This window comes from Microcaecilia unicolor, chromosome 3 (genome assembly GCF_901765095.1).
Source record: "Microcaecilia unicolor chromosome 3, aMicUni1.1, whole genome shotgun sequence".
In the NCBI taxonomy this organism is placed as follows: domain Eukaryota; kingdom Metazoa; phylum Chordata; class Amphibia; order Gymnophiona; family Siphonopidae; genus Microcaecilia; species Microcaecilia unicolor.
The window spans coordinates 79162267-79188209 of NC_044033.1; the positions used below are offsets into that span (position 1 = coordinate 79162267).

Below are 25943 nucleotides of genomic sequence, written 5' to 3' on the forward strand. Positions count from 1 at the left end.
TAAAACACCTAAGGACTTTAATTGGTTCCAGACAAACTATGAAACTAAAACTTAGAGATCACAGAGTCCACTCCACATCTTTGTTAAGTCCCTTTGATTCTACAGTGTCCTATTAATATATAAAACGTTCTTTAAATAACAAAATTTAAGAAATGTTTCCTCCACACGGGGCTCAAATTTGCAGCAAAGCAGCAAAATGAAAGTCTTTAAGAATATATTGCTTACTCTGTCAGTGAGCCACCAGCAGAGCTTTCTGTTCACTGGTCCTGAAACAACTCAAATGTTCAGCTATCCTAACTTTTACTGGACAACATACTTGCCCGATACAGAGCAAATTGCAAGGACATCTGATGTGGTAAATCACTTGTATCACTGTATGCTCCCTTAACATAAAATGTTTACCTGATTTAGGAATCCTAATACTAGTTTGAGTATATGGGGCTAGATTCTATATATAGCACCTGAAATATCCACGCTAAAGACGCCCATAGGAATACATTGGCATCTTTAACGTTTAGCGTGCGCCTATTTTTAACACGTGCTAAAACGCCAGCACGCCTATGTAAAAGACCCCCCTAAATCAAGTAATCATCTGTTCAGCGTAAATTTTAAAATCACTATTATTAGAAGATAAACGTTTCACTCTCAACAACTGTCCAGCTGTAATACTCTCTTAAATTTCTGGGGTGGTCATTCCTATAATGTAATAGAGTATTATGATCTGATTTCTTCGTGGAAAAAAAAAGAAGTCTTAAATGTACCTGCTGTTAACCAAATATGAATATCCAAAAAATCTAATTCAGTAATGACTGAGGTGCCCTTTTACTAAGCCGAAGTAGGCTTTACACACGTGCAGTATGTGCCCAAATGAGACTACCGCCAGGCCCCCCTGGTAGTAATTTCAGATTTGGAGTGCGCCCATAATGCCTGGATGAATTATTTATTAATTTCCTCCCACATGCACTGTTTCCAGAGGTAATCGGCAGTTGGTGCGTGCCAACCGGTCACCGCGAGTGTAGCTTGTGAGCCCTTACTGCTAGATCAATGGGTGGCGTTAAGCGCTCAGGTCGGTTTTAGACGCACGCTGGTTTCAGTTTTACAGCATGCCCTTTCCCCATCACATTAAAAACCCCACTTTTTTGCAGATGTGGTAAAAACTGGCCCAGCGCGTGCCTAATACATGTGCCGACACTGCCGCAGGCCATTTTTTACCACAGCTTAGTAAAAGGGCCCCTATATAAGAAGTAAAAGTTAAAGTAGTATCATAAGTATTTAACTTTTTGAAAAACTCCTGTAAACCATTGAAAACTCTGACAAAGTAGCAAATTGTCATCTATAAAATGTTCCCATAAAGCTATATTGTCTTTGTATTTGGAAACAGCAATAAATTTATGGTAGGCTACTGAGCATTTCTTATTATTTTTGAATTAGCTGTTACTGGATTATAAGCAATATTAGCTCAGATGTGTAGCATTGAAAGTAAAGTGTGTAAAGGACATTATGGGCCCTGTTTACTAAGACACACGCTGAGATGCGTTAGTGCTTTTAGCGCACGCTAACCATTAGCATGCGTTAACTATGTAGGCACCCACAATACTTTGTGCATGCACTAACAATGCTAGCGCACCTTAGTAAACAGGGTCTTAAGAGCAGTGAGCTGTCTTTGACCTTTTTTGTATAGAAAGTTTTACCAGAAATGCCCTCCTGAAGATGCTGCATAAGCAAAACACAGTTGAGTGTAGAGGTAGGGTTACCATATGTCCGGATTTACCAGGACATGTCCTCTTTTTGAGGACATGTCCGGGCAACCGGGTGGGTTTTGCCAGCCTGCCCATTTGTCCAGAAATCTGGACAAACAGGCAGATTGCTAGCCTCCCCTCCCCTTAGTTACTACTGCCCTGGTGATCTAGTGACCTCTTCTGCCTTCGGCGCAGGAAAGAGCCCCCTCTTTCCTGCCTGGAGCGCTGCCCTGCACGCATCCTTCCTGTTGGTGATCTCGGTACCGATTCAAAATGGCCGCCGAGAGTTAAAGTGACCTCACGAGACTTCAACTCTCGGCGGCCATTTTGAATTGGCGCCGAGATCACCAACAGGAAGGATGCATGCAGGGCAGCGCTCCGGGCAGGAAAGAGGGGGCTCTTTCCTGCCCCGAAGAGGTCACTAGACCACCATGGCAGTAGTAAGGGACGGGGAGGGGGGGTGACGGGGTGTATGACAGAGGGGAGGGGAAAGGGTGACAGGGGCGGGGTGAGGGTATGAAAGGGGTGAGATGAGGTTGAAAGGGGGTGGGGTGTGTGGTGGGGCGGAGCATGTGTCCTCCTTTTGGGGGGACAAAATATGGTAACCCTAAGTAGAGGGCAGCTGAAGAATTGAAGGTGGCTGGACTTTAAAGGTTTTTGAGGACAGGAATTTTATATATGAATTAAGAAGTGAGTGAATTTTTACACACTTTCACTTTATGGACACTGGATCACCAAAGTCATTCGGCAGGAAGTTTTTTCATCACACAGACAATTTCCTTGCCTATATGGAGCCTCTTTTCTAAAGATAAGTATTACAGAACTTTTCCTTTCTGAGCACACTACCAGAACCCTCATCCACACTCTTATCACCTCTCGCTTAGACTATTGCAATGTGCTTCTTACAGGTCTCCCACTTAGCCATCTCTCTCCTCTTCAATCCATTCAAAATTCTGCTGCACAACTAATATTCTGCCAGTGACGTTATGCTCTTATTAGCCCTCTCCTCAAGTCACTTCACTGGCTTCCTATCCGTTTCCCCATACAGTTCAAACTTCTCTTATTGACTTATAAGTACATTCACTCTACAGCTCCTCAGTACCTCTCCACTCTCATCTCTCCCATTCCTCCCCGGGAACTCCGTTCACTGGGTAAATCTCTCTTATCTGCACCCTTCTCCTCCACTGCTAACTCCAGATTCCATTCCTTTTATCTTGCTGCACCAGATGCCTGGAATAGACTTCCTAAGCCGGTACGTCAAGCTCCATCTCTGGCTGTCTTCAAATTTAAGCTAAAAGCCCACTTTTTTGATGCTGCTTTTAACTCCTAACCCCTATTCACTTGTTCAGAACCCTTATTTTATCATCCTCACTTGAATATTCCCTTATCTCTTGTCTGTCCTAATTAGATTGTAAGCTCTGTCGAGCAGGGACTGTCTCTTCATGTTCAAGTGTACAGCGCTGTGTACATCTAGCAGCGCTATAGAAATGATAAGTAGTAGTAGTAGTTTTCTTGCCATTGCATATTGATCACATTTTGGCTCCATTAGCTGTATTACTAATTTACTATAGCAGCTGCCGGTGCGGTAATGTCGACACAGTCTATTCAAAGTGAATGGGCTGAGTTGGCATTGTCACATGGTTTTGTAAACATGGGGGTTTATTTTGTGATCTGATTTTAATTTTAGTTTGTTGATTTTCAACAATAATTTTTCCTACTTTATATTTTTTATATTTGGTGTAAGTGATCCTACCTTAAATTGTCACGCTTTTGGCACTTGTGCTAATATTTTACAATGAAAATAGGCCTCTCTTTTTCTTTATAAAATGGGCTAAAATAGGCACTTTAAATCAGTGTTTTCCAAGTCCAGTCCTGGAGTACCCCTTGCCAGTCAGGTTTTCAGGATATCCACAATAAATATGCATGAACTTGATCTGCATGCACTGCCTCCATTATATGCAAATCTCTTCGTGGATATTCATTGTAGATATCCCAAAAACCTGACCGGCAAAGGGTGCTCTAGGACCGGACTTGGGAAACACTGCCTTAAATAGCTCTTTAAGTAGGTGCCCTATTGTAAAATTACCATCCTTGTGTACATTCGTATGTTATTCTATAAATCTACCATTGGTAAAGCCTGGCCTTCCACTCCCTGAGCAAAGTGAATGAGCTCTGACGCTTTACCCCATGCCTTTGGTGCATTCAAAATGTGTTGGTTCATACCATCGTTTTTTTTCTCACGCAGTATATTGGTTTACATATGCACGGTCTTTTTAAATACCTTCTCACTTTTTCTACTTAGCAGCATATTTTTGACACCCATTTACCAATTGCCAGACTCCTGAGGCAGGCATGTTACATGCCGAAACACGGTGCCGTGTGGAGTCTTAAGCACTGACATGAGTCCTGTGCACTGACATTACACTCATTGTATACATTTGATTTTTTTTTAGCACATTTATATTATTGTGTATTGTTTTTTATATATTGAATTGTTGACCACTGATTTTATGTTATTTTTATACTATTTTTTATATACACCATAGTAATAAACTTTTATTTCATTGTTCCTGAGGTTTGTTTAGCCTTCCTCTGTTCCCACTTCTCTGTGTATTTTTATTCATCCCATGGGACTCTGTTGTTCGGTTACCTTTTGGTTTTTAAATCTTCCAGATCAGATTTTTTTTTCTTCAATGAAAAGCTCTAGATAAGATTAGAGAGATAATGCCATGGTGGTACCATATTTTTATCCCAGATTTACAACCACACATCCTATTAATACAGATTTTAAACAATAAGTTCCTGAATATAATGTGTTCTTGGCAGGATGCAAAATATTTAATTTATATAAATCCCTACAGTATTTGAACATAGTTTAATTATAACACCTCATTTATTATATAATACACATAGGATTATATCATTGTTAAATCATATTTGTTCTTTAGAAATGTTTCTAGTTTGCGTAGATTCTTAATATGTTTGTCAAATATGAGCCAACCGTAGATATAATTAAGAATCCAAGGCATGATCTTTTTTTTTTTTTTTCAAATACCAAGCAAGGTATGAGCTTTGTTTGGAGGCTGGTCAGGGTTATTGCGAATTACAAAGTTCTTTATTAAGAAATATTCAGCTTTTCTTTTTCAACTTAATCTTTATTGGATCAATCGTGAAACATTAATTATTTTACAAGTGTTTTAAATTGCCTTCCCACTCTATCCATAATTGCCTAAAATGGTGTACAAAATGAAACAATCACATAAAATCTGATTTAAAAACCCTAACAACAAATGATTTGTCCACTTGTAGTAATCAGTAGCTGCTTAAGGGGAAGGGCCAGATTTTCACATGCTTATGATGAGGATATCAATTCAAACAGCTGAGAACTACAGTTACTTAAGGGGTCCTTTTACTAAGATGCACTGAATAATGGGCTGCGCTAGTGTAGGCACTGTGTCTGGGCACGCATAGATCCAATTTTCAGTGCACCTGTAAAAAAGGCCTTTTAAAAAACTTTGCCGAAAATGGACGTGCAGCAAAATAAAAATTGGTGCGCAACCATTTTGGGTCTGAGACCTTACCGCCATCCATTGACTTTGCGGTAAGGTCTCATGTGGTAACCGTGCGATTACTGCCCGATTTCCACCATGCGCAGGAAAAAAAAACTTATTTTCTGACATGCGTAGCAGACATGCGTAAAAAATGAAATTACTGCCCGGGCCACATGGTAGCCGGGTAATAACATAGTAACATAGTAGATGACGGCAGAAAAAGACCTGCACGGTCCATCCAGTCTGCCCAACAAGACAACTCATATGTGCTACTTTTTGTGTATACCCTACTTTGATTTGTACCTGTGCTCTTCAGGGCACAGACCGTATAAGTCTGCCCAGCACTATCCCTGCCTCCCAACCAAAGTGAAGGAAATGCAATCTGCTAGCCAATTGGAAATGGTGCGTTTCCCGACAGCCACTCCCCTTCTGTTGGGATCAAAAGAAATAAACAATTGGGCGGACTGTCTGTGGGGCTGTGTCCGCTCCAGGTAGAAGGCCAATGCTCGCTTGCAGTCCAATGTGTGCAGCTGACGTTCAGCAGGGCGGGTATGAGGACGGGGAAAGAATGTTGGCAAGACAGTTGACTGGTTAAGATGGAACTCCGACACCACCTTCGGCAAGAACTTAGGGTGAGTGTGGAGGACTAATCTGTTATGATGAAATTTGGTATAAGGAGCATGAGTTACCAAGGCTTGAAGCTCACTGACTCTGCGAGCTGAAGTAACTGCCACCAAGAAAATGACCTTCCAGGTCAAGTACTTCAGATGGCAAGAATCCAGTGGCTCAAAAGGAGGTTTCAACAGCTGGGTGAGAACGACATTGAGATCCCATGACACAGTAGGCGGCTTGATAGGGGGCTCTGACAAAAGCAAACCTCTCATGAAGCGAACAACTAAAGGCTGTCCCAAGATCGGCTTACCTTCCACACGATAATGGTATGCACTAATCGCACTAAGATGAACTCTTACAGACTTGGTCTTAATTGATGTGTGTAGGATGTGCATAGTAAAAGGACCCCTAAATACTTTAGCTCTTCATGTAGTGATCCACAGACTAATACACAGGTTTTTAAGGTGAAAAGAGCTATCCAACATGTATTAAAGGCACTATGGATACATAACCAAATCTTCAATCTAAGCAATCCGCTGATATAAATAAACTATTGTTGACTGCAGTTAATGAATATTGTGTAGCTAATCCTCTCCATTGAAAATATGGAATAGAACACTGGAAAATTAATAATTATCTATCCAGTGCAAAGACAGAACCACAGTTGTCATTACTGACACATTAACACATCAGAAAGGCCTTTAACTGTTCACTTGGAAAGACCCTCTGTCATCTCTCCTGTAGTTTGGGCCACGGAAGCTAACCGGCACCTGGCGTGATGATAGCTGATTGCCTTCTTTGGTACATTATTTATTTAAAAGTATAACATTTTGCCAATCCAGTGGTACATTGTTCAAAGTTGCAATTGTACCGACACTTACTATGTTACTATCCGCTCATAATCGAAAGTGAAAGACGCCCATATTTTGACCCAAATCGGGAGATGGCGTCCTTTTCCTGTGGGCACCCAAATCGATTTAATCGAAACCTGATTTTTGGCGACAACTGCAGTGCGTCACGAAGACGAACAAAGATCACAGGGGCGTGTCGGAGGCGTGGCGAAGGCAGGACTGGAGCGTGGTTATCGGCCAAGGAGAGATGAGCGTCTTTAGCTGATAATCAAAACAAGAAGGGCGTTTTTGACGAGAATTTGGTCCGCTTTATTTTGGACCCTTTTTTTCAGGTCCAAGTCCCAAAAAAGTGCCCCAACTGACCAGATGACCACCGGAGGGAATTGGGGATGACCTCCCCTGACTCCCCAGTGGTCACTAACCCCCTCCCACCAAAAAAAAAACAATTTACAAACTTTTTTTCCCAGCCTGTATGCCAACCTCAAATGCCATACCCACCTCCATGACAGCAGAATTTGTTCTATCCTCTGACAGCCTTTCCCTGGTTCTGAAGTGGGTCTCGGATGAGTGTGACACCTTTTCTGTTAAGGGCACTGCAGAGTCACATCAGCAATGCATTGTGGTGGGTGTAGGGTATTGGGCTCCGTGATTCCACTAGCTTATGTTAAATGCTCATGATGTTGGTAGTTGGTAGGCTTACTCCCATGGTGCTTTTCCCTCTGCTTACTGGGTCAGAGTGTGCCCTGTTTTGTTTCCGGTAGTCCATGAGGTAGTGGCCATTTTTGTAAGACAGTTTCGATCCCTTTCATGTGTTAGCCACGTTACAGCACTTAGTCATACCTTGAATGTTGCTGAAAGAGGGCATTGTACACCATTCTGCCAGCTCGGCCCTACTGCTAATCTCAGTACAGGGAGACTCGTTGCCAGTGGGGCACAACCTCTGATCTGCAGTTAACTGTGAGTAAACTGCATCACTGGATTGGTTCTTTCAAGCCCCTGACGTAGCCTGACTGGGAGACTCGGTGTCTAAATGTCAGATGACATTTAATATGAGCAAGTGCAAAGTGATGCATGTGGGAAAGAGGAATCTGAATTATAGCTACGTAATGCAAGGTTCCACGTTAGAGTCACCGACCAAGAAAACAGATCTAGGTGTCATCATTGATGATACGTTGAAACCTTCTGCTCAGTGTGCTGCAGCGGCTAAGAAAACAAATAGAATGTTAGGTATTATTAGGAATAGAATGGAAACAAAAATGAGGACGTTATAATGCCTTTGTATCGCTCCATGGTGCGACTACACCTTGAATATTGTATCCAATTCTGGTCACTGCATCTGAAAAAGATATAGTGGAATTAGAAAAGGTACAGAGAAGGGCAACGAAAATGATAAAGAGCATGGGACAACTTCCCTATGAGGAAAGGCTAAAGCGGCTAGGGCTCTTCAGCTTGGAGAAAAGACGGCTGAGGGGAGATATGATAGAGGTCTATAAATAATGAGTGGAGTAGAAAGGTTAGATGGGAATATCTGTTTACTCTTTCCAAAAATACTAGGACTAGGGGGCATTCAATGAAGCTACAAAGTAGTACATTTAAAATGAATCGGAGAACATTTTTCTTCATTCAACATGTAATTAAACGCTGGAATTCGTTGCCAGCATATGTGGTAAAGGCGGTTAGCTTAGCAGGTTTAAAAAGGTTTGGACAGCTTCCTAAAGGAAAAGTCCATGGACCATTATTAAAATGACTTGGGGGAAAATCCACTGCTTATTTCTGGGATAAGCAGCATAAAATGTTTTGTATTATTTTGGGTTCTTGCCAGGTATTTGTGGCCTGGATTGGCCACTGTTGGAACAGGATGCTGGGCTTGATGGACTTTTGGTCTGTCCCAGTATGGCAATACTTATGTACTTAACCCTTTAGGAGGGCAAAACGCGGCTGTGTCTGACTACTTATATTTTTTCAAGTGGTAAGTTTGCTCTTTATGGAATTTTTGTGGCGATTTGTTTTCTTTTTTGTTCCATGCTGGATTTTGGTAAGTCTTCTGCCTACCTGTTTCTTGTACCCCCTTGCCAGTCAGGTTTTTAGGATACCACAATGAATATGCATGAATGAGATTTGCATATAATGAAGGCACTGTATGCAGACCAAGTTCATGCATATTCATTGCGGAATATCCTGAAACCTGACTGGCAAGGGGGTACAAGAAAACAGGTAGGCAGTTTTCTTTTATTTATTTTTCTTCCTCTCTTCATTCACTCTTACTATCCAGTCTTCAATTTCCTTCTTTTCACAGGAGTGGAGGAGTGGCCTAGTGGTTAGGGGTGGTGGGACTTTGGTCTTGAGGACTGAGTTCGATTCCCACTTCAGGCACAGGCAGCTCCTTGTGACTCTGGGCAAGTCACTTAACCCTCCATTGCCCCATGGAAAGCACAGGGTACAAATGTAACAAAAAAATACATCTACCCATAGCTTTCTATCTTTTCCCTGGTCCCCCCATTCCCCTCCCTCATATACCCATCTTTCACTAACTCTATCCCTCTCCCCCTTCTATCCAGTGTCTCCCCTCTTTTTCTCCCCTTCCATCCACTGTCTTCCTTCTCTCTCCCCCCCATTCCATCCAGCATCTCCTCTCCCTTTCCCCTTCCATTCAGCATGTCTCTCCCTCTTCCATCCAGTTTCTTCCCCCTCTCTCTCCCATCCAGCATCTCCTCTCCCCCATTCCATTCAGCATCTCCTCTCTCCTCTACCTCTATACATCTCTCTCTCCCCTTCCATCCAGTGTTCCCCCCTCTCCCTATCCCCTTCCGTCCAGCGTTTCCACTCCATCTCCCCTTCCATTCTAATATCTCTTTCTCTCTCTCCCTTCTATCCAGTGTCTCTCCATCTTTCCCCTTCCATCCAGTGTTTCCCCTCGCATTCTCCTCCTGCCATACATCCAGTGTCTCCTCACACCTCTCCCTTCATATATCTCTTTCCCCTTCATCTAGTGTCTCCCTCCCTTCTCCCCTTCCATCCAGTGTCTCTCCTTCTCTCCCACTTCCATCCAGCATTTCCCCTCTCATTCTCCTCCTGCCATCCAGTGTCTCCCCCTCTCATTTCCCTCTTCCACATCTCTCCTCTACCTTTTCCATTCAGCATTTTCTTTCTCTCTCTTCCTTCTTCCATCTAGTTTCTCCCTCTCATCCCCCCTTCTAGCTAACATTTTCTTTCACTCCCATTTTCTTTATGCACGTACGTACGTTTTCCTCCTCCTCCCCCCCCCCCCCCCCCCCCCCCCCCCCATTCTAATCAGCATCTCTCTCCCCTGGCATCTTCAATTTCCCCTGGACCAGAAACGACCAGCAATAAACAAAGTCTCTCTCTCTTTCATTTAAATTGTATTTATTTTTCATTGTTCCTATAAATACATGAGAATCACTGAATATAACCAAAGGAGAGGGGAAGGTTGCTGTATTAATTGTAAAATGCAGCATGTGAACCCTGATGCACTCTTTATTGCTGCTTCAAGATTAGCCTGGATGCTGCTTAGAGATGAGGACAGGACAAGCCTAGAGCACAGTTCATAGACATGACAGAGGAGAAATGTATGTGCAATTCAGGATTAATAAGAAGACCATACTGCCACCTGTGCAACCAGCTACAGGAGACCTAGAGCCGCTGCTTGGATGAGGGACAGGCCCTGCTAGTGCACCCTGCATTCTTTGCCACTGGATCATTTCAAACATGCATCGCAAGCCAACCATTTCAAACTGTAATGCTCAGTTTCTCCAGGCTTTTCTCAGGAGAGACCATACCAGGATTTTTCTGTGCCAGTACACACCAGTACGGCATACCTGCTAGTCGTCCATAAGTGTCAGAAAGGGGGGAGCCACAGGTGCCTCTGTGATGTTAATTTCCTGTTTCCTCACCTGCCTGCAGAAAGGAGACTCTAGGGCTGACACAGCCAACTTCTCTGTAACGCTGCTGTTGCTGTATGACAGACATAAGCTGAAAGGTAAACTGGGAGGAGCTTCCAGATCGGGGGATGGGGGGGACGGGAAGGTTCAAAAGATTGAGAGGCCCTGGCTGGCTTTGGGGAGAGTACTTATGAGCATAGCCATTGAGAGGGGGGCGGGGGGGGGGGGGGGCAAAATTCCCAGGGATCAGGCCACGGGAGGGGGGGTGGCGCAGGGGTCTCTCTCTCCTGCTGGGACCCAGGTGATCGGGTCCTGACAGGAGCAGGAGAGAGAAAACTCTGGAGCCAGGCCCCCTTTGCATTGCTGCCTAGCAGCTGCTGGGCCCTCAGGCCACGCATGCTCAGTTTTGAGACTGAGCATGTGCGAGCTGAGGAAAGCAGCCGCAGAGGCAGGCAATGCTGGGCAGAGGAAGGAGCCGAGCTGCCTGCAGCTGGCAGGGCAGCCAAGGTACTTCGGTCAGGCAGTGGCGGTGATAATTTGGAAGGGGCGGCGGCGGGTGATGACGATTCTGCCCCCGGCCCAGCTCAGTCTCTCAGTGACCCTGCTTATGAGGCAGGTAGAGGCTGGAAAGTTTGCTCAGGAAGATCTTTTCTTTATTCCTGCAGCTGGAGAGGGATTTTAAAGAAAATATGGATTCGCTGCATATGAGACACGGATGTGGGAGGGTGCACCAGTACCCGGTGAGACGAGAACAATAGTATCACGTGGTGACTGGCATCAGAGTGAGTGAGAGCCTCAGTAGTCACAGCATTACCCCAATGGCTCTGATCTTGCAGGGCAATATCCTGGATTGCATATAGTGACTCAATTATCATTCATGTGGTCAAAAACCTCCTCTTTCATTCTTTCAGTGTGTGTATATGACAGAGAAGGGTAGTAACAAAGTTGCAGTACAAAAATACAATTGTCCAGTACTTTTACTTGTAATGAGTTATATTTCTTTCCAATACTTTTACTTATAACCTCATTACAAATAAGCTGTATCTTTGTACTTATAAAGTACAAGTGAAAAAAAGTATTTTTTCTTAACCTTTGTTTCTTCCCCTCAGATGTGGCTTGCAGCTGATTGGCCCAAACTTCTGGTCCCAAAACAGATGAGCTGGGACCAGAAGTTTGGGCTCAATCAGAAGAAAGCCAGCGTCTGACATCACCTCACCTGCAGCTGCTGCTGCACATGACTGCTGCATATCATCCTGTCAGGAGGTCTGGTAAAGGAACCGGACACGAGGATGCTGCCGAACCTTGACAGTGCAGCAAGTGATCCAGTGCAGCATGTAGGCATGTTTTGGGCTGCTGATTCTGAGGTCTGATGTACAGTGAGGCACTGGGCCTTTCTCCAGTGATGTTTGCCACGACGCTACCTTACCTGTGCCCCACCCACCACTCGATTTTAATGCATGAAGAGGGGGGAGCGGAGAGGACAGGCAGGACAGGCCAGTATGGTGACAAACATCACTTTTTCTCTGAAATGGTAGTTCCCTGAGTAAAATTGGACCTGATTGTCCACCAGAGAAGAACGTAACCAACTCTGGAGGAATGCAAATGACATCCGTTAGGTTCCCGTTGCCTAAGACCACTGGGAAGCTAAGATCCACTGGGCTGCTCTCAGGTGGAGATTTGTCATGGGAGTGACATGCACGTGGAGGCCATGTGGCCCACCAATCTCAAACATGTGCCGAGACGAAACTGCTTGCTGCTGCGGAACTGCAAGGCACATGTTACTAAGGTATCTTCCCTCTCTTGGGGAAAGGAAGGCCTGAGCTTGCAGTGTGTTTAACAGGGCTCCTATGTACTCCAATTGGCGAACTGGTGGAGGTGGGACTTGGGATAATTGCTGACAATCCCAGTAGTTCCAGCACCTGAATAGTTAGCCGCGTTGACTCTGTTGCTCTGTCCTGCGATGTGCTCTTGACCAGCCAATCATCTAGGTAGGGAAACACATGCACCCCCAGTCTGTGTAGATACATTGTTATTACCTCCAAACAGTGGGTAAACACTCTGTGAGCGGATGCTAGGCCAAATAGCAGACCATGATACTGGTAGTAGTGTTCCCTACTCGGAATCTGAGATACTTCCTATGCCTGGGAACTATCAATACGTGGGTACAGGAATACTTTAAATCCAGATAGCATAGCCAATCATTTTCTGAATGAGAGGGAGAAGAGTGCCCAGGGAAATCCTGAACTTTTCTCTGACCAGGAATTTTGTTCAGGTCCTTAGGTCTAGCATAGGCCAGAATCCTTCCATTTTCTTGAGCACAATGAAGTACATGAAATAGAATTCTTCCTTCTTCCCCTGGTGGCACACATTCGACCCCTTGGCCTGTAGAAGGGCGGATATTTGCTCTACAAGTACTTGCTTGTGCTGAGAGCTAATGAAAGATGCTCTCGGTGGGCAATTTAGTGGTCTTTGACACCAATTCAAAGTGTGAGATGGACTACTTGGAAGAACCCATCAGTCAGAGGTTAAAAGGGGCCATATATGATGATAAAATGTAGCCTCCCCCCCTACCGGTAAGCTGTCCTGGGATGGTTACCTTTTGTGAAGCTATGTTCTGCTGAAGCCAGCTAAGAGCCCATACCCTGCTTTGACTGGGGAGCCAGCTGGGTCTTCTTGGAACGGTGTTTGCGAGGCCTGGGATGCTGGGCCTAGTAGCTTGAGCAGAACAAGTAGAGGTGGGAACCTACGCCTCTGCGAGTTATAAGGACACTGCCTAGGCCTGCTCAAAATCTTCTTGTTGAAGAAGATGCCGATGGAGGATGCCAAGACACAGTGTGGATGGTGTCTATATGTTCTTAATGAGGTCAGTGACCTCTTCCACCTTTACTCCAAAAGATTGTCTTCTCAGCATGGTACATCCACTAACCGCAACCGCAGGTTTGAGGTCACAGACACATAGCCGATGAGAGTCTGCGCATCCCCGCACCCATGCCAGAGAGTCTAGACACAATATCAAAAGTGTTATAGGCACCCATGGTCAAATAATGCTTATACTCTATCTGCTTGCTGGTCAGCTGGCAAAGCTCTGTGACCTGCTCCATTGGGGAGAGTCCACCAGACTAACCTGCTATAATCGAACGAGAAAAACACGCCCAAGAGCCGACCTAAATCGGGGAGAGATGGACGTTAATCTCACAAAAAACGAGTAAATCCATATAATCGAAAGCAATGTTTCAGTGCGTCCGTGTCGCTCGTACGTGGACGTAAAAACGCCCAAATAAGAGGCGTGTCGGGGGCGTGTTAGGGGCGGTTGATACGACGTGGACGGGTACAACGTATAACGAATAGCGAAAGGGCTCTGGTTGAGCGGGAAGATGGGCGTAATATGATGGACCCGAAATAAAAGCGACCAGAGCAAGGGGGAAAGCGTCTTTAGACTCATTAGCGATTGTGTGTAGTTGAGAGTGGCGATTTGTTGGTGGAAGAGCTGAAGTGTGGTTGCAGAGAGAAAGCCGAGCGTGTTCAGTACCTGTGACGGTCGTCTGTGTGCCCTGCCTCTTTTTGTGTCTTACCCTTTCACCGTTCCTTACTCCTACTCCTTTGCTCTATCGCCCCTTCCCCTCCCTCTCCCCCTATCCCTCCCCATTCACTCTTCCCACGTGTATACTGTATTCCCTGACCTCCGTTTGTCTCTGTGTGCCTGTACTGTTTGGCGGTGGGTGGCCAGAGGGGCGTAGTGCCTGGAAGTGACAGATCTGTGTGTTGCTGTTTGACTACTAGTCCTAATACTTGCACTGGTGGTGGGGATATGGATGCACTTAATGCACTTGTGGCATTCATGCTACACGAAGAGGCCACCCACCGCAGGAGGTATTCACGGCCCCGAGTGTTTAGGCCCCGCACCACCTTCCTACAACTCACTGACCAGCAGTGTCTAACAAGGTTCAGGTTTGATAGGGCCACCATTCGTCAGCTGTGTGAGCAGCTGAAACCCCTCCTTCAGCCCCAGACACGTAGGAATAACCCCATCCCTGCCCACCTCAAAATCACTTCCGCTCTCTCTGTCCTGGCCACTGGCAGTTTTCAATCCGTATTAGCTGCTACACAGGCCTCACCCAGGCTTCTATTTCACACTGTCTCACCCAGTTCCTGGATGCCTTCATAACTCACACCTCACACTACATCACTTTCCCCACCACCCCCCAGGCTCTGCACAACAACATGGCCACCTTCTATGCTGTTGCTAGATTCCCCTCGGTCATCGGTGTGATAGACTGCACACACGTAGCCCTCAGACCCCCGGGCACACGAAGCCACCTACAGAAATAGGAAGGCATTTCATTCTATGAACATGCAAGTTGTATGTGATGCCCAGGGGGAGATATTAGACGTGTGTGCCAGGTACCCCGGCTCCAGCCACGATGCCTACATCCTACAGCACTCGGGCATCTTCCGCAGGTTCGAGAGGGGAGTTCATTGGTGGATGGACTAGGTAAGTGCAACATGCATATACCACCCATACTAGACCTCCTCCACTGGGCAACCCTCCGCCCTGGCTTCCTCCACCACAACCCACTATCCAAATCCCCCCCCCCCCTGTACCTGCTCCAAGCGATACACACTCATCTATCATTCTGCTTTTCTGCAAAGGTGACCGAGGCTACCCGCAGAGGACATGGCTCATGACCCCCTGATCCACCCACAACCAGGGCCAGAAGAAACCTACAACAGGAAACATCGCAGCACCCGGGGGATCATTGAGCGCACCTTTGGTTTATTGAAAAACCGCTTCCGCTGTCTGGACCGGTCTGGAGGAGAGCTGCTACAGTCCAGAAAAGGTGGCCAAGATCTTTGTGGCGTGCTGTATGTTACACAATTTGGCCCAGCGCAGAGGACAGCCTCTCCCAGAGGAGCCAAGCCACCACCAGAAGAGGCCCCAGATGAGCTGGAAGAGGAGCCCCTCCACCCCCAGCCCACAGAGCAGAGCTCAATGCCTACCAGCTTGGCATAAGAGCAAGAAAGACTCATTGAAACAAGTTTTAGGTGAATGTAAGTGAGCATTTATTTTTTACATACAGTGCATATGTGTTTGGTGAACCCCACCACCACCACCACCACCCCCCCCCCCCACCCACCCCCTCCCACCAACCCTCACCCTACAGCATGTCCCATCATTTTCCCCTTCCCTTCCCCCGTCCCTCCTACCCCTCCACGCCTTCCTTTGCAGCTGGTGCTGCACGGAAGTCTCTTCCCCCTCTTCGGAGCTGCTGCTTCCAGTGTCCTCCTCCTATCCCCACGGCAGCCTGCGGCTTCGGCTGCACGTGGAAATTCGGGCCACCTCTTGGTTGTAGTGGTCTGGCCACAGGACCCAGAATGGGAGACAGCAGGAGTGGGTGCGGAGGCTGAGGAGCGCAATGCCCACCTCTTAGCTGGTGGTTGCTGGTGGTCAGTGGAGGAGGAGGTTGATGGCAGGGGCTGCTCCAGCAGCACGGGGGCTGGAGTAGGCGCGGTGCCCTGAGGGTGCAGGTGTTGGATGCTCTGCTCCAGCCGTCTCAGTTGCTGGAGCACCTCCTGGTGGCCTTCACGTTGCGCCTGGAGGAGTTCTTGGTGTGCTCGCTGCTGTGCCTCCAGTGCTTGGCGCTGCAGCTCCAGTTTCTGCTGGCGGTACTCCTCCAAGCGCACGTTGTGGCGGAGTAGTTCCGTGGCCAGCCGCAGGAGTTGCCTCCTTTGGGCGATGGCCTCTGGCGGGGAGCTGGGCCCTCCTCCTCCTCACCAAAGTCCTCCGGTGCTGGAGGTGCGGCCTCTGCTGGTGCAGGTGGTGGTGGTGGTGGCAGAGCCTGGACAGCCGGTGCAGGTGGTGGTGGTGGTGGTGGCAGAGGCTGGACAGCCGGTGCAGGTGGTGGTGGTGGTGCTGGCAGAGGCTGGACAGCCGGTGCAGGTGGTGGTGGTGGTGCTGGCGGAGGCGGGGGTGCAGGTGTGGTGGTGGTGCTGGCAGAGGCTGGACAGCTGGTGGTAGAGGCTGGACAGCTGGTGCAGGTGGTGGTGGACGCGGAGGATGCACAGCTGGTGCAGGTGGTGGAGGCTGGACTGCAGGCTGTGGAGGTTGAGGCTGGACGGATGGTGTAGGGCGTTGGCCTTGCAGGCCACTAGGGCCAGCCTCCTCTGAGTCTTCACCTGTATAGCACAAGAGAGGAATAGTGTTGGTGCAAATAACCCACTTTTGTCTTTCAGCATTCATACATTGGTATGTCCCCCAACCTGATGACCCAGCAAAGAGATGGTGAGGAGAAATGGAATTGACACGGGTACAAAAGAAGAGGCCCGCAGGCAGCTGGGTAGAGTGTGGATGAGCAGCCACGAGAAGGACACCACTCACAACGTTGTGCACAAGCTGTTAGTTGTATAATTTTAAATTGAACATTGCAGCATGTGTTGTGTTACTACTGACTTGCTAAACTGCATAGAACTGCTTTATGACCCCATTACAGGCTCCTTCAGTTGAATGCATGTGTCCCTCACTCAGTAGAGCACAGAGGTCACAGGAGGAACTAGGCACAGTTTGGTAAAATGGGAAAATAGGAGGGAGTAGTAGGGAAGGACGGCCCCCAGAGTTCTGCCACAGTAGTAACCTACACACACCCATAGGAGCCAACTGGAAAGTAGTATTGGGGTGCTAAGCCCAGTGACCAACACTCCTCCCTGCACAGCTACATGATCTTTCCTCAATATTGGGGGTGCTCACACACACACACAGCACCCACCCTGTCTGCTTGCTCCTATAACACACGACCACTACCACTACTCAAATAGAGCTTACAATTAATTCTATAAATGGGCACACAGGACAAGTAAGAGGAAACCCAATCACAATGGTAGGGATAGGGAGTAAGGGTAGAGAGCTAGTGAGTAGGGTTACCAGGTCACAACAGCATCATAAAGGTGGCCTGTTAATATACAGAAAGACAGCCAGAGATACTCCCCCCCCCACCCCCACCTCCACCTACCTCCCTCCTCCTGCCCCCCTCCTCACCTCCCTCCCCCTGACCCCAACTTCTATAACACAAGTGTACTGCAGCACAACAGATACCCCAACTGCATAATGAAACACCTACCCGAGTCCTCAGCCTGGCCCGAGTGTCCATGGAGCCAATCCCGTGGATGCCCTCCTGGGTAGGAGGGAGTACACCATCAGCTCGATGGGTGTAAGGTTGGCAGTATCATTGCCTGGGGGATTGGCCCCCGCCTTCCTCCGAACATCCCTCCTCAGCTTCCGCCACTTCCTCTTGCAGTCCTCCACGTCTCTCCCAGCATGGAAGACAGCATTCAGGCTGTCCCGTACTGCCTCCCATTCCCGCTGCTTTACTGTTGCTGCCAGCCTCTGCCCTGTGGGAGCAAACAGACTCCGGTGCCGCTGTACAATTTCTTGTACCAGGAGCTCCACCTCTGCCTCGAGAAAATTACCCTTCCGGGTCGGCGGCATGCGTGGTGGCATTGTACCAATGGTGTTTTCGAAAATACGGAGTGGGCGTTTATATAGGCGCCAAGAACGCCCATTGAGACGGGGGAATAGGCGTTTCTGATTTGGGCGCTACTTTTTCAATTATACACATAATTCCTAAGCGTGCCCAGCTCAGATAGCGATTAGGAACACATGGTTTCGATTATGAGTAGATAAGTATGGGCGTCTCCACCTGCCTTCCCTTTCTTCATTGCCATTTTACCTGCCATTTCCTGCACTGAGACCTTGCCCGATGTTCGTAATAATCAGTTACAGGGTTTTACCCTCACTTAGCATGCTTGGGTACACCTGTGTATTTAGGGGGGGGGGGAATTATTGTTGGCCCTCAGCCACCACGCCTTCCGTTTCCTGTCTTCCACATCGCCTGATGCTCCCTTCCTTTCTCCCATTCTCTCTGCCTGGTTGTAGCAGGCATGTGTGGGGGCCACGAATTTGCTACACACCCCCAAATCAAGCACCCCTCGGTAAGGGTCATTTCAATCAGGGAGATGTGCAGCTAATGTTCCAGAAGATAAAAGGCGCACTACACAGTCTTGAAACAGACGTTCATGGTAAGCTCTCGTTTGTCTGCCACCTCTTCTCTTTGTGCTCATAGTCAAGGAGTGTGCATTCACTGTATGTATGTAGTCTGGAGTCAGATGTTAGGTAGCTCTGTTTTCACCAGGTTCCTGTGCACTGTACTGTGGGGTTGGCAGGTCCTCAGTGGTGTGGTCCAGCGGTTGGAGGTGCTGTATTGGTTCCCGGTAGGTTCCATCTTCCTTGTTTATGTGGTGTACCCCAGTCCCCATTTATGAAGTGGCCACCCATTCTCAAGGTCCATAGGCGGGGGAGGGGAGAATGATTAATGCAATCGATGTGTATAGCACATTATGGACCACCTTCCTAAATTGCTCCATAGGTAGTAGTAGGGTAGGGAACATGCACATTACATTGTTTTTAATCGGTAGCCTGGACAAAATGATAGAGGTGGCTACAGGTAGTGCCACTGAGGCCTATGACGTGGTGGTGAGGGAAAGGGGTGTGTGTACAGGTACCAACCCAAAGTAACTGGTGGTGGCTAAAGCCTGATGGCTGCTGTGGCCTAGTGGTTAGAGCACCAGCCTTATAATCATAAGGTTGCTGGTTCAAATCCCACCTAAGGCAAGTCAGTTCAGCGACAAAGTTTGACACAAACCCAGAATACTTGAATGTAACACACCTTGATCGACTACTGGAGAAAGTGTGATCACACCTGCAAATAATGAGCACCATTTTTATTTGTGGCCTTCCCTAACACAAGTATTACATTGCAACTGTGATGAAGTAACCATCCATCTATTGGGTTTCCCATTGTTTCCCTTTTGCTCCTCAGCATTATATACCATAGCTGATGTATTCAATGTGAAAATATGAGCCAGCTGTTTGTATTGTAGGTCCTTCTTGCCCCCCCCCCCCCCACCCACCAATGTGGCTTGTGGGTAAGGATATGTGTCCATCACAGCAAACACTTTGTATGTGGTACCTGGAGTTATGTGGAAGTGTGTACCTGGCAGATCACACTGGTACACTATTAATCTCTTATTGATGGCACTCTGTATTGTGGGTCAGTATGGTGGAGGGGAGGGAGGGGGAAGGGAGAGAAGATGCTGGCTGGCCATTTTTATTAATGAACACAAATATCCATCCAGCCTCCCCCCCCCCCCCTGCACATATGGGCCATGCAGGTTGGAATGAACAGGTGGCGTTCTGTCTGGCCAACATTCTCAGACATATCACCTTCTCATTCACACAGCACATTTAATGCTGTGCATTGCTGCCTCCTCCTCAACTCAACAGCACCATTTGGTGATATGTAATGCACAAGGGAGACAAACACACACACACCTGATAGTTATATTATAACAAAAATTTATTTGGCCCCATCCCCACCCCCACCCCTACAAAATAACCCCAACAATGCCATCCTCCCCCCCACAACTCCCCACACACCCCAACAATTCCCTCCCCCACCCCCACAGAACCCCCAACATTTCCCTCCCCCCACACACACACACACCCAACAATTCCCTCCCTCCCTCCCCCCACACACACAACACCAACAGGCCCCCCTATTTAAATTAAGGGCGGCCACGCCCTCTTAGTAAGGCCCTCTGTAGCAGGGCAATGAGCAGCCCCAGCAGTACCCTTAGTGGGCCCTGGAGCTGCTCATTGCCCTGCCGTAGGGCTGTCACCTCCTGCAGCAGCTGGTGCTGGCCAACTAGAAGTTGCTGCTGGCCAACTATAATTTGCTGCTGGCCATCTACCAGCTGCTGCAGGAGGCGCACCAGTGGCAGGCCCAAAGGCTGGAGGTGGGCCAGGGGACACGGAAGAAGATGGCCCAGGGGATGGAGGTGGGCCAGGGGACACAGAAGCTGGCCCAGGGGATGGAGGTGGGCCAGGGGACACAGAAGCTGGCCCAGGGGATGGAGGTGGGCCAGGGGACACAGAAGCTGGCCCAGGGATGGAGGTGGGCCAGGCGATGGTGCTGCAGGTGGGGAGGGGTCCTCATGCAGGTCTATAATGAGGACTCCCTCCTCCGAGTCCTCCTCCTCCTCTTCTTGCTGGTGGCCCGCCTCCTGGCCTGGCTCCTGCTCCTCCTCTTCCTCCATGTGCCCCTCCTCCTGCTCTTCCTCCTCCTCCTCCTCCTCCTCCTCCTCCTCCTCCTGGGGGTGGTGGCCCTCCTCATCCTGGCGCTCACTTTCCTGCTGGTGGAGCCCTGTGTATGTAAAAGGAGTGTGATTGAGATCAGTGCATACACATGGCTTGCATAGTGCAGTAGCTGGGTGGCATGGGGCAGGGTGTGGTAAGGCGTAGCCTATGCCCATGGGGAATGAGCTGCATCAGATGACATGAAACAGAACCCTGGACCCTCCTCTGACACACACCACGCAGGACATGTGGCCATACCAAATTCATTGCTGACCAGCATGTTTGCATTGTGAAATGCAACGAGGGTTGATGGGCAGTTGTTGTAGGAGTTATTGGGGGGGGGGGCAGTGGGAAGGGTGTTGAGCACAATTCTTTTATGTGATTTAGGCCATAACATGCAGTAAAAGTAGGGCCTCAGGCAGCTGTACCAGGACACAGTAATCAGCCACCACAATAAGGGGAATAGTAAAGTGTGGCATATCATCTCATTCATCTCGGGAGGATGGTCGGACGTTGCAAGCATGCTCATGGGAGAACCCCTGCAACCTGCATCCTTGATCTGGGACAGATATGGTATTACTTACTAGGTGGCTATTAGGCACATGGGAAGTGATATTGTCAACACATTTGCTTTATTCATGAAATGTATGTAGTAATGTGTACAGGTGTCCTGTTTTTGAATACTTACGGCGAGCCCTGAGGTGCCTTCGCACCGCCCGGATGAGCTCAGGCCTCTCCCGCCTCACCCGCCGGAACCGCCTCCTTAAGGACTCGAGGTCCCGGTGGACTCCAAAGCGGCTGTAAGATATAAGTTTGTAGAGCAGGGGTCAGGGGTGTTGGTCCTTTTTGTCCTCTGCACACATTAATTTGCTATTCACATACCAGAGAGAGAGGGTCTACAGTGTTGGGGGGGGGGGGGGCCCCTCCATTGGTAGTGAATCATAGGAGCCACCTTTTAACATTTTGGGGGGTGGAACCCCCAGTGGAGATGACCCCTCCCTCCATACATATTTGATATTGGGGGTGGGGTGGTGAAGCACCCACAGCAGCCACCGAGTTGGTTCCTATGCAGATGATGGCAGAGAGGTGGGCATGAGGCCAGACAGTACCGTTTGTATACATTCTAATGTATGCTTGTTAAACTACTTTATATGTGTTATCATGACCATGTTAATAGTATGGTATAGGTTTCATTGGTCTCATGCTTGCACTATTTGGAGGCGTTGTAACCCACTGGCTGCAAAGAGGGGTTGGAAAATGTGGCCTTCACATAACTAACGAAATTTTCACATAACACTAATAGCATAGTGACGATAGTAACCTAACGAAATACATTCTTGTAGGGATGTGGAATGGTCGTTTAAATAACATACAAATTATTAGTGATTGTGCATGTTCCTATATTACTCATGATCCTTGCATGGACACTCCAGTTACTGCTGGTAACATTGATGACGGAGCTGTTTATGTGTAGGTACAGGAGGGGAGGGGGGTTGGGCCATAACCTTACCTTTCCAATCGTTCCCGGATGCGGGACCAGGCTCGCATGGCCTGCAGCCTGGGGGGCAGGTGGTGGTGCTGGATGAAAAGGCGATGGCGGTGCCTTAGGCAGAGCCGGACAAGCAGCAGGCTCTCCTCTTCTCCAAAATTTGGCTCCCTGCGTTGTGCCATTTTTCCACGTGTTGGAAAAGAGGTGCCTTATATAGACGACCTTGCGTGAGGGACGTCGTTTCATGCACAGCTCCATATATGGATGACCATTCCATATATGGCCGCTATCAGCACGTGGACGCCCTCGTAAGCATAGACGTCTTTGACGTGCACATGCCTGCAGGTGAAACGTGCCTTATATAGATGACGCACCCCACCCGACCCTTTTCACATATACACAATATGCATTTACTGCATGTTTAGTAGGTGTACAGTGCATGCAGATCCGGACATTCAGATGGGCACATATGATGGAAGATTTGGTGGAGCAGTAGGTGTACAGTGCATGCAGATCCGGATATTCAGATGGGCACATATGATGGAAGTATGGGTGGAGCAGCATGATATGTCTGTAGTTGACACATATATGCGTTCCTCATATATTTCCGTACCCAGATGGCATGAACAACATGTATTGTACTTACGATACACCTATGTACATTATTTTTCACACCACGTGATTTGGTCGTTTGCACCTGCAATAGTCGACCGTGTTAGGGCGCCCAATTTAGTCACGCTTATGCGCTCGTCATTTGATTGTTTTCTTACAGGGATAATCGATTGTCGAAAAACGCCCACACTATTTTTCCATTATACAGGTCTATTTTTGGACGTTATCGTAAGAACGCCCTAATTCGTACTTGGACGATCTTTCCATTTTGCCCCTCTAAGTGTACTGTTTACTAAAGACTACAAGTATAGGCTCATGTAGGGCTGGTAGAGCTGGTAGGACTGGATACAGACAATGAGCACTGAGGTATGAAAGTCTTCCTCAAAACGAATCCAAAGTCCTGGTCTCTCATCCCAGGGTTTTAAAGCATGAAACCTAGAACTCTTTGCCTGCTTAGAGCGGATTTGACTACCATGGAGTGGTGTGACAGTTGTGCCCTTTCGATTCCAAAAGCCTTTGGATATGATACTTGCATATCCACCTTCTTAGGTGCGACCCTGCACTTGTGATGGGAGCTTCCTAGTTCTTCAACAGTGCGTCCGTAAGAATAGGGTGCAATGGCACAGTGACTCCTTCCTTAGGAGGGGATTTATAGCCAAGGCCAGACAACATCTTCAACCTAGGCTCCTCCCTCCATCTCCAACTTAAATGGAACGGGCCGCAGCCATCTCCCTCACAAAACCGTGAAAGTGAGTGGGGAGTGGTCAGATGGTATTCCACATGATTCCTCCTCTGAGAAATAATGTGAATCCTCATCTGATTCCATGAGCAGTCCCAATCAGACTCTTCAGCTTACTCAGATGCAACTGATTTAGTCTACAGTGACCTGGCCTGGTGATACAAGGTCCACACCTCCAAAAGTCCCGAGGTGTATTCCTAGTCTCTGGCTCAGGGGACGCTTCCTCCCCTTATGTCAACAGTGGTACTGAATGCATCGACAACCCTGCAGCATGACAGCATCAAAGATCTCTGCATTGGCATCGATAGAGGCTTACAACAGGCCCTGTAGCTGTTCCGCTGGTGGCACAAGCACCCTCAATATTTAGCAGTGTGCACCTGCAGTAACTGCGCCAGCTCCTCTCTAGACTGCTCCAGAACCGCTTATCGAAGGCGGACATAAGCAAAGGCATGGGAGCTGGGGGAAAGGCAGCCTGAGAGGCATTAGTGCTGAACTGATGGCGGGGACCTGGCCACTCTGTGACTTCTGCACTGGCACTTCTTCCAAGGAGGGGGAGCATTCCTTCTGGTGCCGGCACTTCTCGGGTATCGGGGGGGGGGGGGGTTCGAAGCCCCGGTGCTTTCGGCACCATGCATTGAAGAAGACTGGTGCTTTGGGCTTCCCCCGAAGCAGAGAGTCCCAGTCTCAGGTGCCAACAAAACCCATGCGTGCCCTTGGTGTCGGGCCTGATGCTGATTGATCCTGGGGCCTGCTATCAGCACCTGATGCCGAGACAGGTGGAGACCTCCTCGATGCCGGTGTGCTCCCAGTGGATGTAGAAGTCTGAGCTGCCATGAAGGTCGATGCTGCCAGTCCTGAAGTCGATGTATTGGCCTTCGAGGAGCCAAAAAGCTGCTCCTGTTGAATTTTCCGCGCATGCTGAGTTCTCACCTGCATTTACAAACAGAGAGAACAAGCAGTGGGGTCATGGACAGGTCCAAGGTACCTGATGCACCAAGAGTATGGGTCCGTGATCGAAATCACCAAATTACATTGCGCGCACCTCTTCTGAGACAACGAAGAATCACAACTAAATTAAATTCCTCAATCTTGAACAAGGAAAAAGGGGCAGAGTTCAAACTGAGGCTGGGGCTGCACTTTTGTAAATTTAACTCATAGACTGCAATTTTAAATCTAGGTGTTCGCTTTTCAAGGAAAATCCTACCTGCACAAAAAGCAAATGACATGCACAGTATTTCAAATGGAAAATCATTTATATTTTTCCTTTGAAACTGGTGCAGAGAACACAGGGAAATATATATACAAGCCTTACATTAATGTGGACAGCTTTCAAATTCCCCCCCTTATTAGAAAAATCTATATATATAAAAGGCACCTCCAACGTTCCATTGAAGCCTCAGCTGGATCTTGAGGCGCCCGAGATATCCGGTTTGGCCTGTTGCCTGTAGCTCCGCCCTCGTGTTCCTCCGCCTCTCGCGATTACGTCGACGGTGCCTCCTCTCCCGCCATTGGCTGAGCCGCGCGTTAGGCAGGTTGTCAATGGGCGAACCTCCCCTAGAAGGCGCGGCGAAATACCGTCATTGGACTAGCCTTCTGGATGGGCGACGGATATGGAGAGGATTACTTTTACACTCCACAAGAGCAATGCTCTACTGACAGCTCGGGCGATCCCAACCCCGCCTCTCGCGATGACGTCGCCGGCGGGGCCAGGAAGGCAGAAGCCACAAGTCGCATGGACAGATGTCGACGGCAGGGCAGGAAAGGCAGAAGGCACACAAAACTGCCACCGATGCAGGGGGAGGGGGGAGCACCACCACGGACACAGGGGGAGGAGCAGGAGTACAAAAACCAACAAAACCGCGAACGCGCGCATGGCGACGAGTAGGTCCTGCACCCCTCCTCGGCGCATCGCCCAACCCTCCCCCCCAAGCTCATACCTCCCAAAACAATCGCCATACCGCTCATCAACAATGCCCACAGGGAACGCAGCTTGCCAGACAGCATGGAGGAACTGTGAAGGCAGGCAACCTACAGAGACACGCAGGAAGCGACAGCCCATTGCCACAGAGCCTCACACAAACACTGAAGAATAATTTCTACACAGAACCCAGGTACCTCTGTCTCACACAGAGGAAAACAGCAGGAAGCTATGTACAACATACAGAGGTATACAAAGTGTGACAGCCTCCATCACGATAGCTCAGGAACCTCACGGCACAGATGGCAAATTGCCTGGCACAGCCAGCCTCCCAGGAAAACCCCCTC

At 48.2% G+C, this 25943-nt stretch overlaps 1 protein-coding gene across 1 annotated transcript in view; it reads right to left on the reverse strand.

Moving 5' to 3' along the window:
* Positions 1-25943, reverse strand: part of SYT14 (synaptotagmin 14) — a 166383-nt gene that overhangs the window by 74263 nt on the left and 66177 nt on the right.